We start from the raw sequence: 13,842 nt of genomic DNA, 5'->3' as shown, positions 1-13,842 counted from the left end.
CTATTGGTAACGTAATGCGATTGAAAGTTATTAAATTGGTGTTTAAAATAATAAAATAAAAATTATTTTTTTATAAAATATATTTCATACATAAATATTATCATAACCGATATGATTTAATTCCAGTAAAATCTTTAAACTCCTTGGATATCTAACTTTAATGATTTAACAACTTGTTCGATTTGCAAAAGATTAAATTTTACATAGTGTTCCATTAAATTTATGTATTTATAAGACCTTTTAAACAAATCAATAGATAATCAAATATCTTAATAAAATATTTTTACACAATGATGAAAACCCAAATTTTTTTTAATTTAATATCTAGTAGGTGCATGCATCTTAAATCCACGTATATATAAGAATAGAAAAAGTGGGGGAGCTCATCATTACATTTAAAAGAGTAAAGAGAGTGGGGATTATGGTTTGTGAAAGTGAGTCCGGGTATGGGAAGGGGGTTCATATAATTATAACACTACATAATATTATTGGAACTATATATATGAATGCATATGTTGAATTTAGTGACCACGTGTAGTGATAAGAATTAGATGCATTCACATGAAAGGTCACTTCAGAAAATTTATATGAAAATTCACAATTAGATACAAATACAGCTAGATGGGAAAAATAGGTTAAATAAAAGAGATAAAAAGGTGAAGAAGGAAACACGGTACACTACAAAAATGGGCAAATGTTCCAGCCAGGGCCGCACCCTTGTGTCGGAGTCTTACCTTACAAACTGCTAAAAAATAAAGTAACAAAATTATATGTATAGCAAATTAAATTGATTAAATTAAATGTGAGAAATGACAGGTCCTATTGATAGATGAACCCAGGCTCTCATTGCATAGTCTCTCAAATCTCTATGACCTTACAATACATTGCATATATACATACATCACATAAACGAGGCCACTCCTTCACAGGTACATTCAATACCAACTTGATCTCTGTGTTTGTCTCCTTCCTTTGCCATGCAACCCCCCAACATCCAAAGCTGTATCCCACCGCCCACCTAACTAATTATAATCACAACTAGTTTAACATATATTTTTCGTTACATTATTGTGTTTAACATGTTTTATTAGCCTAATAATAATAAAAGAGAGGTTGTTTTCACGTGAAATTATTAATTGAGAATCGTTAGATAATTTGATATATTTGGCTAAATTATTATCTAACAGTTCTTAACTAGCAACTTCACGTAAAAATAACTACATATGAGTTTTTATCTAATAATAATAATTACAGAGATGCTTAGGACAAATTACAGCAATATATTTTAGTAGTGTTTGATCAAGTTTGTGGTGACTTTTTAAGTAATAGTATACTGAATTTCTTGTATTTTATAAATACAACATTACATTAGATGTTTTTGTAATGGAAAAGTATGAGGAGTCAATAAAATATTTATACAATGTGTATAATGGAGGTTTAGGGAGTATTAGAGATATAACTACTATTAGTGTTACCTTTTCTCAACAGTGGAAGCTTTTGAGATGAGTGGTATCATGACATGGTATTAGAGTGCTAGATCCGAAAGGTCAAGAGTTCGATCCTTGGCAAAATCCGAATGGTTATTCTAAATAGTATGTGAGATGTTCATTTTGTAACTCAATAGTCAATTGTACACATTATACAAATAGTTCATTGTCTCCCTAGCGGACTCTCTTGTAATTATAACACTACTAATCTTATCTAAGAAAAAGTTTAGGAAATAGAGAAGAGAATAATAAATATAGTGTATGTTACCAAATCATAGAGGGTTAAAGGTTAATATAATTTACTCAATTATACATATGTAGATCCAGTAGCGGAGATTGGTTTAATTTGGACAATGGGGCCATAGCTCCAAACCTTTTTACTCAAAACTTAAAATTATATTGACAAATTTGTTCTTTAGTTGAATTGATCATTTGTTGGCATTTAGGACACTTGGAAATATGTGAATGCGGATTTAAATATCCGTTTCAAGCATTTTTTTTTCATTGTTTTCTCTTACAGAGAGAATAAGAAAAAGTTTTTTTTTTTTTTTTTTTTATGGATCTCTAAATATTCAATATACAGTGGACTATATATCCACTACAATACTCAAGCTGTTTATCTATATACAATATACTACCATTTTGACCTTTTTAATTTTCTTTTATCTTTTCTTCTTCAAAATGTTCAAACCTCAAAATTTATACTTGGCTCAAGCATGTTGAAAATTTGTGCATGACATTGCAATATCAAAATTTATTCTTTTCTCCTACACTAATTTTATTATTGTTTATACATATATAGATATCTTCTAAAACTTTTATTTGGATAAAAAGTACAACATCTGTTCATTGTCTCCCTAGCGGACTCTCTTGTAATTATAACACTACTAATCTTATCTAAGAAAAAGTTTAGGAAATAGAGAAGAGAATAATAAATATAGTGTATGTTACCAAATCATAGAGGGTTAAAGGTTAATATAATTTACTCAATTATACATATGTAGATCCAGTAGCGGAGATTGGTTTAATTTGGACAATGGGGCCATAGCTCCAAACCTTTTTACTCAAAACTTAAAATTATATTGACAAATTTGTTCTTTAGTTGAATTGATCATTTGTTGGCATTTAGGACACTTGGAAATATGTGAATGCGGATTTAAATATCCGTTTCAAGCATTTTTTTTTCATTGTTTTCTTTTTCAGAGAGAATAAGAAAAAGTTTTTTTTTTTTTTTTTTTTATGGATCTCTAAATATTCAATATACAGTGGACTATATATCCACTACAATACTCAAGCTGTTTATCTATATACAATATACTACCATTTTGACCTTTTTAATTTTCTTTTATCTTTTCTTCTTCAAAATGTTCAAACCTCAAAATTTATACTTGGCTCAAGCATGTTGAAAATTTGTGCATGACATTGCAATATCAAAATTTATTCTTTTCTCCTACACTAATTTTATTATTGTTTATACATATATAGATATCTTCTAAAACTTTTATTTGGATAAAAAGTACAACATCTGTTTTTCAAGCTTGGTTACTATATAAGTAGATCATGGTCATGCAGGTCTTTGGCAAGGACACTAGGGAGTTTGTGAGGAATAATTATTTACTGTGACGATTTCCAATTCTGTCTTCTTGTTGTAGGTGGCGTGGCAAAAGAGCACCCTAATAAATATATGCAAATGTAATGCCTCCTTGACATTCTTTATTCTTTATTTGTATAGAAGAATTATGAGTAATATTAGATAATTAATTTTTCAATTAACATTAGTTAAATTTTTTTAAATTATATATTTTGTTTATTTTAAAATTTAAATTTTAAATTATAAACCTAAATATTAAAATTGGCCAATGTGACTAATAATTAAAAAATAATTTCTTATACTTTTCATGAATTATATATTTGTGTATTTAAATAGATGTTTTATTTTTTGTCTACTATATCACTATCTATGGTAGTGTTTGGTAGAGAGACAGAGACTAAAAGACTGATACTAATTAAGAGACAAATACTTAGAGACAGAGACTGAAATAAATCTCAGTATTTTGTTTGGTGTAAAGTGGGAGATAGAAATTGAAACAAAAATGAAGCTCTAATTTAATTTGTACAAATGGTAAAATTGGAATTAATTAATTGAAATGAGGGTATTTTATATATAAAATGTTATTAAAATTTCAGTCTCCTGTGTCCTCACTTTTTGGAGGTACTGAAATACTAAAATTTTGGAGACAGAGACAGAAATTTTAGTATCAATCTCTGAACCAACAAACATGATACTAAATCTCAGTCTTCTACTCTCTATCTCAGTACCTCAAAACAAACATTACCTATTAGAATATGGTTTTCGGCTTTTCGCACATTTTTATCCTTATTCTTAAATTCAACAGGTATTTTAATTATATACCTATTTAGAATTTTAGATGTGCAAGTGCAACTAATATTTTTATGTGGGTTATTCACCCAACATTTTATATACATTTACATAGGTTAAGGTATAGCCTAACTTATGTCGCCAACCGGGAGAACATGTAGGCTTTACTAGCTTAAAAATATCATACTTTTTCTATCTTAGCCTTTGCAACAACTTAGGTCAATTTAAGTTATCGATCTATGACAAAAACGTAGACACTAATGTGTCTAATCATGGCCAACTAACTATGACTTTTTATATAATAATGCCCATTATTATTAACCTTCGTAATGTTTAACAAGGTAATCAGAGACACAAAAGTATACTAGAAACAAAGGAAGAGGAATAAGTATGCATTTCATAGAATAAAATGTAGTTAATTAAGTAATCGATCCCATAAACATTCCTCGAGCCACACCATGGATACTTGTTTCTTATTTTCTAATCATGGGTGGTCAACATGCCATCTGTCGTAATCAATTTTTTTAATGAGAGTAATGTGAGAAATCCTTTAAGTATTTTGAGTATAAATTAGTGTTCTTATTCTGATTAATTATCTATTTTATTATATTTTTAATTTAAGTTTTAAAAGTATTAATAAAAACTAATTTTAAATTAACAAAATAAATAATACAGAACAAGATTATTNTCAACAATAACATGCTGCCTAATTGCTGTCATTGATTTGTTTAACCCTAACCACATTTGAAGGTTGATTGTCGTCAACCCTAATTTAATTTCTTGCTCCATGTGGTAGCTAATGAAGAAGAGACATGACCTTACCACAGATGTTACTGTTTGGTATCGACCCTACAGTAATGCTTGTGCTTCACCACCAGTAGCCATAGATTACTATATAAATGAAAAGAAGGGTAAGAGGGCCTGTACGGAACCCAATCTCTATTTAAAATATTAAATTAAATTAAATTAAATCAAGGGGAACATGATCTCTACCTTTGATCATTTCCTAGGAGATTTGTTCCTAACTGTTTTCTTTGTCTGTTTATCATTTAACACGCGGATGAAACATAGAAACATGATATGTGTTTGGGACCCCCATGTTCTACGTGATTGGGATATAATCCTTCCAAAATCACAATTTTGTATATCACATTTATTCGACCTACACATTTGATCTATCATTTCTATTTTTTTTTTCTTCGTTACAGTTTTCTTGGTCGTCGTTATAAAATTTTAGGGTGGTTATGTTTGTTGGCTTTGACTATCAAATTGGATCGTGAAAAGTGGACTAAGATGCTGCTTATAGAAAATTTTAAATTTTTTAGTACTTTTAATGTATTAAATTACTTAAGAGTTTTCTAGTGTATTTTGTTTTTCTTAATTGCTTGATTTATGTTTCAATAATCTCTGAAACTAATCATGATGCTAATTGTAAGGCTAAATTATATACAATACGGTGAAAACTCAGGTGAAGTCGACTTCACGTGAATATGATATCTGAGAGTCGTTAGATGAAAATTTAGTCAAATCAATCAAATCATTTAACGGCTCTCAAATATTAACTTCACGTAAAGTCGACTATACCTGAGTTTCTACCATACAATATAGTGAGGTATACCGCTTTGGATTCTAATTCTCCCAAAACACGATGCAAGTCCTACTAGGTAGGAAAACAATATTAACTACTACGCTGAAAGAAAAATTAGGGATGCATTTGGTTTTTATTTTTATTATTTTTTATATTTTTTTGTTTTTAGATAAATAAAAAACACAAATTAAAAGTATCTTAATTTTAGTAGGGTTCCTTCCAATCTTTTCTTTCATTTGTTCTTTATTTATGTTTCTCCAATTTATATTTCTACAAAGTCTTTTCACTATTTTACTTTGAAAAATTATTTCCTTTCCTATTCCAGACCCTTCGAAATTCTGTGAAAGTTCTAGGTTATGTTTTAAAACACTTTGAACTCTGAAAAGTGTTATTTCGTTTATACAATTTACAAGTTAACATTATCGATCATTCAATTTACTAGTATTTTTGCATGTATATTTATGATTATGCAACATTATGCATTATCTTTGTCTTCTTTTTTATTGTTAAATGAAATAGATAAACAATTCCTAAGCTAAACAGCTAAATTTATATAACTGCAATTAATAATTAATAATTAATAACAATTAATTAATATGAAGTACAATTTTAAAATATTCGTTAGTTTGATGTTTGCTATACCCTTATTAGTTATCTCGCGGAATTGTTATTAAATCGAAAATTTTGATGCATTTCTAAACAAAATTGGTTTTACTCTCAAAATCTAGATCACTAACCATGGTTTTGATGGTCTTTAATTGATAAAACCTAAAAACCTGCATAACAAATATAAAGCCACGCTAATCAAAATTAAGAGCAAGTAAATATTTACAAATTCACAAGGTTAACGTTCAAAAATTGATCCTTCATGGCAACCGAAGCACCATTAAGTGTTAGTGAGTAGTGACACTGTTCAAGTCAGGGACGGATTTATATATTGTGTAGTGGGGCAAACGTTTTCACTACAATTTGAAAATTTTTTTGAATAATATATAATAATAATATTTATTTGCTCCTATTAAATTATTGAATTTGACCTCACAATAATTTTTTACTCAACTTTTGGTACTTAATAGTAATGTATTTATTTTACAGTTATCAAATGAAAAAATTTAAAATATTCTACTAATAATAAGTTTGTCATGTATCTTTAAGACACATATTAACTAAACTTAAATTATTATTATTATGTTATATATATTTTGCTTCACTGTCAAAACTTTTTGAATTCGAATAATCGTAACAAAAAAAAAAAGAATGAAATATAATTAAGAGCGGACAAAGCCAAATGTTTAGGGGTAGAATCAGTAGCTTTATAATGATGTTTTCCTTTCCACTCGTTAGCATGTTCCATCGTCATCTCCATTTTTTGATATGGTACTTTGAATATGATCCAAGGTTGATTGATAGAAAATAATAATAATAGTAATAATAATTCTTTTAAGTGATTTCAGCCTAGCTTGAGGAATTATTCTTATTTATTATTGAAATCTTTTGAAATTCTTTCGTCATTTCAGATCTAATTTGGTGTTGACTATATTGAGAAACAACTAGGCGGCAGAGAATATGTAACTTGGTCAGAAAAACTCTGGTGGAGGATCCAAAATGTTTTAATTTTAAAATTGAGAATATATAAGCAGGAATCTCATCGTGTTGTTTTCAATTTATTCACTTTATTAGTTTATTCCTACTCCAAAGTATAATGCTTTTTCAAGGTATATTTGTATGCTATCCCTCTTAATTTTCGCCTCCAATTTTTGCAAGGTTGAATCCTGAAATCCACAATTATCTTCCAATATGTATAATTCTAGTTATTTTATTTAAATAAACATTGTCTTAATGTTATCCGTTAAAAAACGAGTGAGTTTAACTCTTTAACATTATTATATAAAAGAGTGAAAATTGTCTTCTAATACTCTTTAGCACTAAATAGTTGATAAATTATAATTCCGTATTAAATTAAGTCTTATTCAATTTTAAAAGCTAATCCTAAAAACGAAAAATCCACATTATATATTATAAAAGAGTATTCTTAGGAGTTCCGTGATATCAATGGTAAAATCTCACATACATATTACAAAAAAAATTATTTTTAGTAGCAAATTTTGAGTAACAATAACATAATAATTATTAGAGTAAAGTATCGTTTTTGTCCCAACGTTTTGGATAAATTCTATTTGTGTCCCTAACATTTAAATCGTCCTATTTGTATCCCTAACATTTGTAAAAGTGATTCAATGTTATCATGCTGTTAATTACACATCATGAGCGCTTTAGTTTGAGTTTTAAAAATCTCTTCTTAAAGTTAGAATACAAATGTCTGGGATAGAATTGATGATCTACTCCAAAAAATAGCTCATCAAATGTTGAAACTAATTTCTACAACATTTACATAATTCACTTTTCTAGGGATATAATTGAATCTAAACACAAATAGTGGGTATAATATTAAAATCGAACACATCCAAGTGAGACCTAATTGAGAATGAATACATCGAAGTGAGAATAATTGAAAAATATAATCTGATTTGTTAGTATAATTGATAGTAGGATAACATTGAATCACTTTTATAAACGTTAAGGATATAAATAGGACGATTTAAACGTTAGAGACACAAATAGGACTTACCCCAAACATTGAGGACAAAAACAATACTTTACTCTAATTATTATATATATTATTTAATTTAATTTTTTATGACAATTATATTTGTTATTATTACTATATATTACAATTATAATTATATATTTTTGTGGCTATTAAAAAAGTCTTCACCGAATTATTGTTAAAATCTTTTAGCGATAATATAAGATGACTAATACCTAGTTAATTGCTAATAAATATATTCTTGTTATTTTTATTATTGCAAAATGTATAATCACTAAAAGTGATTTTGTTTTAATAGTAAAAATTGTCTTTATATAAAGTTGACAATTAAAAATTATTAAGTGACAATTTATTCGAACATATTAAATCATCGAATAATTTTTATTATTAATTTTATATAAAAACAAATGCATAGAAGTAAGTTTCTATCAAAACCAATATTTTTAAAAGAGTCACATCACGTAATTAATATCTAAAAGATAATTTTATAAGTTCTTGGATTTTTTTTTTATACTATATTAATCCGCTTCTATGACGATGATTTTTCTAAAATCTTGTAGCTCATTACAACTATTAAAATCAATTTAAAAAATACTTGACTCTTTGAAGTTTTTGCCAACTTTTTTAAGGAGTAGCTTTTTACTTAAAATGTTAACACAGATTAAAAACAATATATAACTTAAATATTATTTCACAAAAGCCACCAATTTGTGAAAAGTAACTATAACTAACCTAAATAAAAATAAAAATGAATAAAGTATTATTTTTGTCCCTAACGTTTGGAGTAAGTCTTAAAGTTGTTCTTAGCGTTTTAATTGTCCTATTTAAGTCTCTAACGTTTTAAAATTGACTCAATGTTGTCCTGCCGTTAGGGATCCATTAACAAAATTGACGACAGGACAAAATTGAGACGATTTTGAAACGTTAGGGACTTAAATAGGACGAAAACGTTAGGGACAAAAACGATATATAAAAATAAATTTTAATTTAATTTTATCTTTTAATAATATTAATTTTTTACTGTATTTACTGTACAATTATTTTTTAATTTTTAAAATAAAAGTAATATGATTAAGTGTAATTTACTTAGATGTGATTAAAAAATAACTGAATACTATCTATAGTAAAAAATTGATATTATTGAAAGATAAAATTAAAACTTATTTTTATGTATCATTTTTGTCCTCAACGTTTTCGTCTTATTTAAGTCCCTAACGTTTCAAAATCGTCTCAATTTTGTCCCGCCGCCAATTCTGTTAACGGATCCCTAACGGCAGGACAACATTGAGTCAGTTTTAAAACGTTAGGGACTTAAATATGACGATTGAAACGTTAGGAACAACTTTAGAACTTACCCCAAACGTTGGGACCAAAACGATACTTTACTCAAATAAAAATGGTTTAGCTACTAAAGTCTTTTCTTTCTTACCGTTTTTCCTAAATAAATATAGAATTCATTAGGAGGAGACCTTGAATTGTATTTGATGTTTGACGAACAATTTTCCCTTGACATATAACTTTTAACCTCTTTTCCTTATTCATTAGATGCACCTTTTCTTCCCTTTATTTCATTCTAAATGCACTTTTGTCATTTGAGAACTCTTACGATGTTACATACGAGTCTTTTCAGTTTTCACAATGGATATTTCCTGAATTCTCACTAATTATTATTCACCAGTTTATCATCATTTAATTGAGGGCCCCAATTGAGACTATTGAAGGAATTTTGACGAGTCATCCGTGCATATTGGTTTTCAACAAAATATTTAATCATAATAAATTATTAATTTTTTCTTATATTGAAAACTTATTTGTCATTATACTTGATAATGAACCCTGCTTAGTTTATATAAAATTATAATGAAACCAGCTTGTTGTACATAATTATTGTTATATATTGTTGTACACAATTATTATTTTAAACCTCTTATTAAGTAACTAAGTACTACGACATGGTATATTGTTTTGTTGTTATATATTGATGTATGTTGCTCTATATATAATTAGCATGTCGTTATCACTAGTTATTGTCAACAACAAATTATATATTATGACAGAATGTTTCTTTCACATATATAAATTAGTGATGGGAACCACATTCATGATGTAACATATATATATATTATCATATTTCTTGTCATTTGTGTGAAATAATGCATAGTCCATTATTTTGATGTGTAAGAAAAATCAAAGTTGTATATGGCCATGATAATTAAGAATTAATCATAATCCATCAGCATATTTTGTTTTTAATCTGCCAACGAACCCTACTCGCTTTGAAGGAGAGCCGGAGATCATAGTCATTGGCTAATGAATTAATAAACCAATTTGTCAATTAATACAAACGTTTTAATTTTCAAGAATTATGAACGATAAAGAGAGAAGACAACCCGTCAAAAATTCATCTGTGTAATTTATTTTGTTTTGCTCAACCTTATTCTTGATAGGGATGGGTAATTTTGTCAAAATAGGATGATAGAACAACTGAGTTTTGTTCAAGTAATCAATTTTAAAAGAGAATTAATGTGAAGGAATAATTTGCAGTGTGATAATGATGCTATTAAAAGTTAAAAATTTTGGGCTACATTCACTACTAGGCTGATATTGAAAGATTAGATACATTTATATTTTATTTACAAAGTGTGTTATGATAACTTAGTTTAGATATGAATTTGAATGAGATAAATAGACTTATTTTTTATTATGAATATTTTAAGATTTACATGTTCATATGAAATGTATCAGAAATATAATAATTTGTGTTTTTTTTTGTTAACATTTTTTTAAAAAAAAATTGACTTTATTTTATGATATTTTTTAATAAAAAATTTAACATATATCTATCTTAGATTTCATAGTCTCTTTTCCCTTGTAAATGAATCGCATAATAATAAATGATTAGCCTTCTTCTATTAAATAAGATATAAGTTATAAATAATATCTCCTTAAAGTTTGCATTAAAAAAATTTATGTATACAATAATGCTATGAAACCAAGAGGATATCAGCAAAAAACCAGCCAAATACCTCTGGGTGAATCTAAAATCTCTACATGGATGATGCTTATGCTAGGCAGTAGGATGTTTCTTCTACTAAGTATCAGAATGTTTCTTTTTCATACTAAATGGATGTTTTTTTATATATATTATAGATTTTTTTATATATTAAGAATCGGGATTGTTGGAAGTTCCGTGATCCCCGCCCCTATTTCTCCAACGTATCATTCAGAATTTTAATTTGGAGTGAGAAGTAATTAATATGAAATATTATAAATTAAAAATAAATAAAATTAATTAAATATAATTATAAATTAATTAAGTTGTTTACTTTTTGGCTGATCACCTCTTGGTTCCATATACTTTTCCATATATATAATATATAAAATCTAAACTCAAATAAAATATATAATTATAAATTAATTAAGTTGTTTACTTTTTGGCTGATCACCTCTTGGTTCCATATACTTTTCCATATATATAATATATAAAATCTAAACTTTACACCAATATTTGTCTAATGTCAAAGATCCTAAATGCGAGCGATATGACTCAGATAAAACTTGTTAATTTATCTTTTGTTGTCTACAAAATCATTTTAAAGATATTGATCCACGACTTCAAGAACGTATGAACAAAGTAATTAACCCTACTCAAAGTGCATTCTTGAAAGTTAAATTTATTTCTGGTAACATTCTTATAGCACACGAATGTATGCACTACCTTAAACAAAAGAAGCGAGACTTGGATACGAAATGGCACTCAAGTTTGACATAAGTCAAGTCTACGACAGAGTGGAGTGGCATTTTCTATGGTTTATTATGGAGAAGTTGGGCTTTGAATCGAGATTCATTGGCTAGATTTGTGAATTGTTGACAACCGTTTCTTACTCTATTATTGTGAAAGGTCAACCATATGATTTTTTTTAAATCAAATAGAGGCATCCGTCAAGTGACCCTCTATCCCCTTTTCTTTTCTTATTATGTGCAGAAGGATTTTTTTCTTGTTACACAAAGCAGAGCAAAATAGTCTCATTCGAAGAATTCAGATAAACAAAAGACGCCCGACTATAAATCGATTACTATTCGCTAATGATTCCATTCTATTCCATAAAACCTCGGAAAATAGTTATGCCTCTATTCTAGAATTATTGGAATCTTATGAGAGCGTCAGTGAGCAAAGAGTTAATCTTAATAAATCCGCACTGTTCGTCAGTAATAACACTCGAGAGCTTATTAGAACCTTTCTAGCAGTCTAGTTGAATATTTCTCACATAGGTGCATAGGATAAATATTCGAGTCTACCTTCTCTTGTCAACTGCTCTGAAAAAGCCGCATTCAACTCAATCAAAGATAAGGTTCTCAAAATAATACAAGGATGGAAAAAGGTTCTTGTCATCTAATGGAGAAAGATAGGTATTATTCCGAGCAGTTGGTAAAGCCATACCAATATACACATTGTCATGTTTTAAATTGTCAGACAGCTTACTAAATAAAATTTATAGTATTCTAATCTAGTTCTGATAGGGGCAGCAAGATTCTAAAAGGCGAATAGTGTGAATTAGTTGGGATAAGATGACTAGGCCTAAGAAAGAAGGAGGGCTTCGTTTCAAAGATTTCAGAGTTCAAAACCTAGCTTTTTTGGGTAAACAGTATCGAAAAATCATAACTCAACCTAATTCTCTTCTTTCTAGAATACTTAAGATAAATACTACAAATTTAATTCTATCCTTATAGTAGAAGTAGGAACCTTACCTTCTTGCGGTTGGCAAAGTATTCTTGAAGGGAAGCAAGTTGTAGAAAAAGGCATTAGTTGGAAAGTAAGTTCTGGTGATATCTGAATTTTCAGTGAACCATGGCTCACTCCTCCTTATCCCTTCATCGTTCTACCATCTGTAGTACTACTATTAGATAGTTACCATTTGTTATGGGTAAAGGACCTGTTTTTGTCAAATAAACCGTAGAACCAAATATTAATCTCAAATCTTTTCTCTCCAAAACTTGTTCAGTGAATCATCTCCATAATCCTAGGAGAAGGTGAAGACACAATTCAATAGGTAATGAACAGAACAAAAACATATTACATTACATCAGAGTACAGGATTACTTACCAATTTTATCATACCTCCATTGAATTTTGTCCGAACTTCATGCAACAGAGGCCAGTTTGGAGCCATTTATGGAATTTGAAAATCCCTCACAAGATTTTGCTCTTTGCGTTAAAAATCCTCCATGGTAAGCTTTCTGTTCTACTTTTCATTCACCAGCGGTTTCCATCTACTCCGGTAACTTGTCCAATCTACAAGTTACTTCTATAATCACTCATACATTGTTTATTTTTCTGTGGAGGCGTTAATCTAGTGTGGAAGAAGAATTCTTTGGCTTACTTCATTTCAGAACATAGATGTTCCTTGTTTTTCAATTGGTGGGGGGATTCGGTGTTACAAACTGGACCTCAAGAAATAGGTCCTCAAACTCAAAGAGTTCAACTGGTTTTGATTATAACTTGGAATATTTAGAAGGAGAGGTGTCGACAAATTTTCGAACATGTCTAAAAATCTCCAAAAATAGTGCTAGCAATATTGTTTAAGTTGAACCAGAAATTATCTATTTTGTCTTGTACATAATGTCCTAAGATTTCTTTCCTATCTACTTTTCTATATTATTTTATTCTTACAATTTCATGTGTTCGTGAATATTTGAAAATCTTTTTTTTTTCTTGTCCTGACTTTTGGACATTGTTTTTTTTTTCTCTATTTAACAAAATAATACAATTATTTTTGGA

This window comes from Arachis ipaensis, chromosome B05 (genome assembly GCF_000816755.2).
Source record: "Arachis ipaensis cultivar K30076 chromosome B05, Araip1.1, whole genome shotgun sequence".
NCBI classification, from domain to species: Eukaryota; Viridiplantae; Streptophyta; class Magnoliopsida; order Fabales; family Fabaceae; genus Arachis; species Arachis ipaensis.
This window is presented reverse-complemented; position numbering follows the sequence as displayed.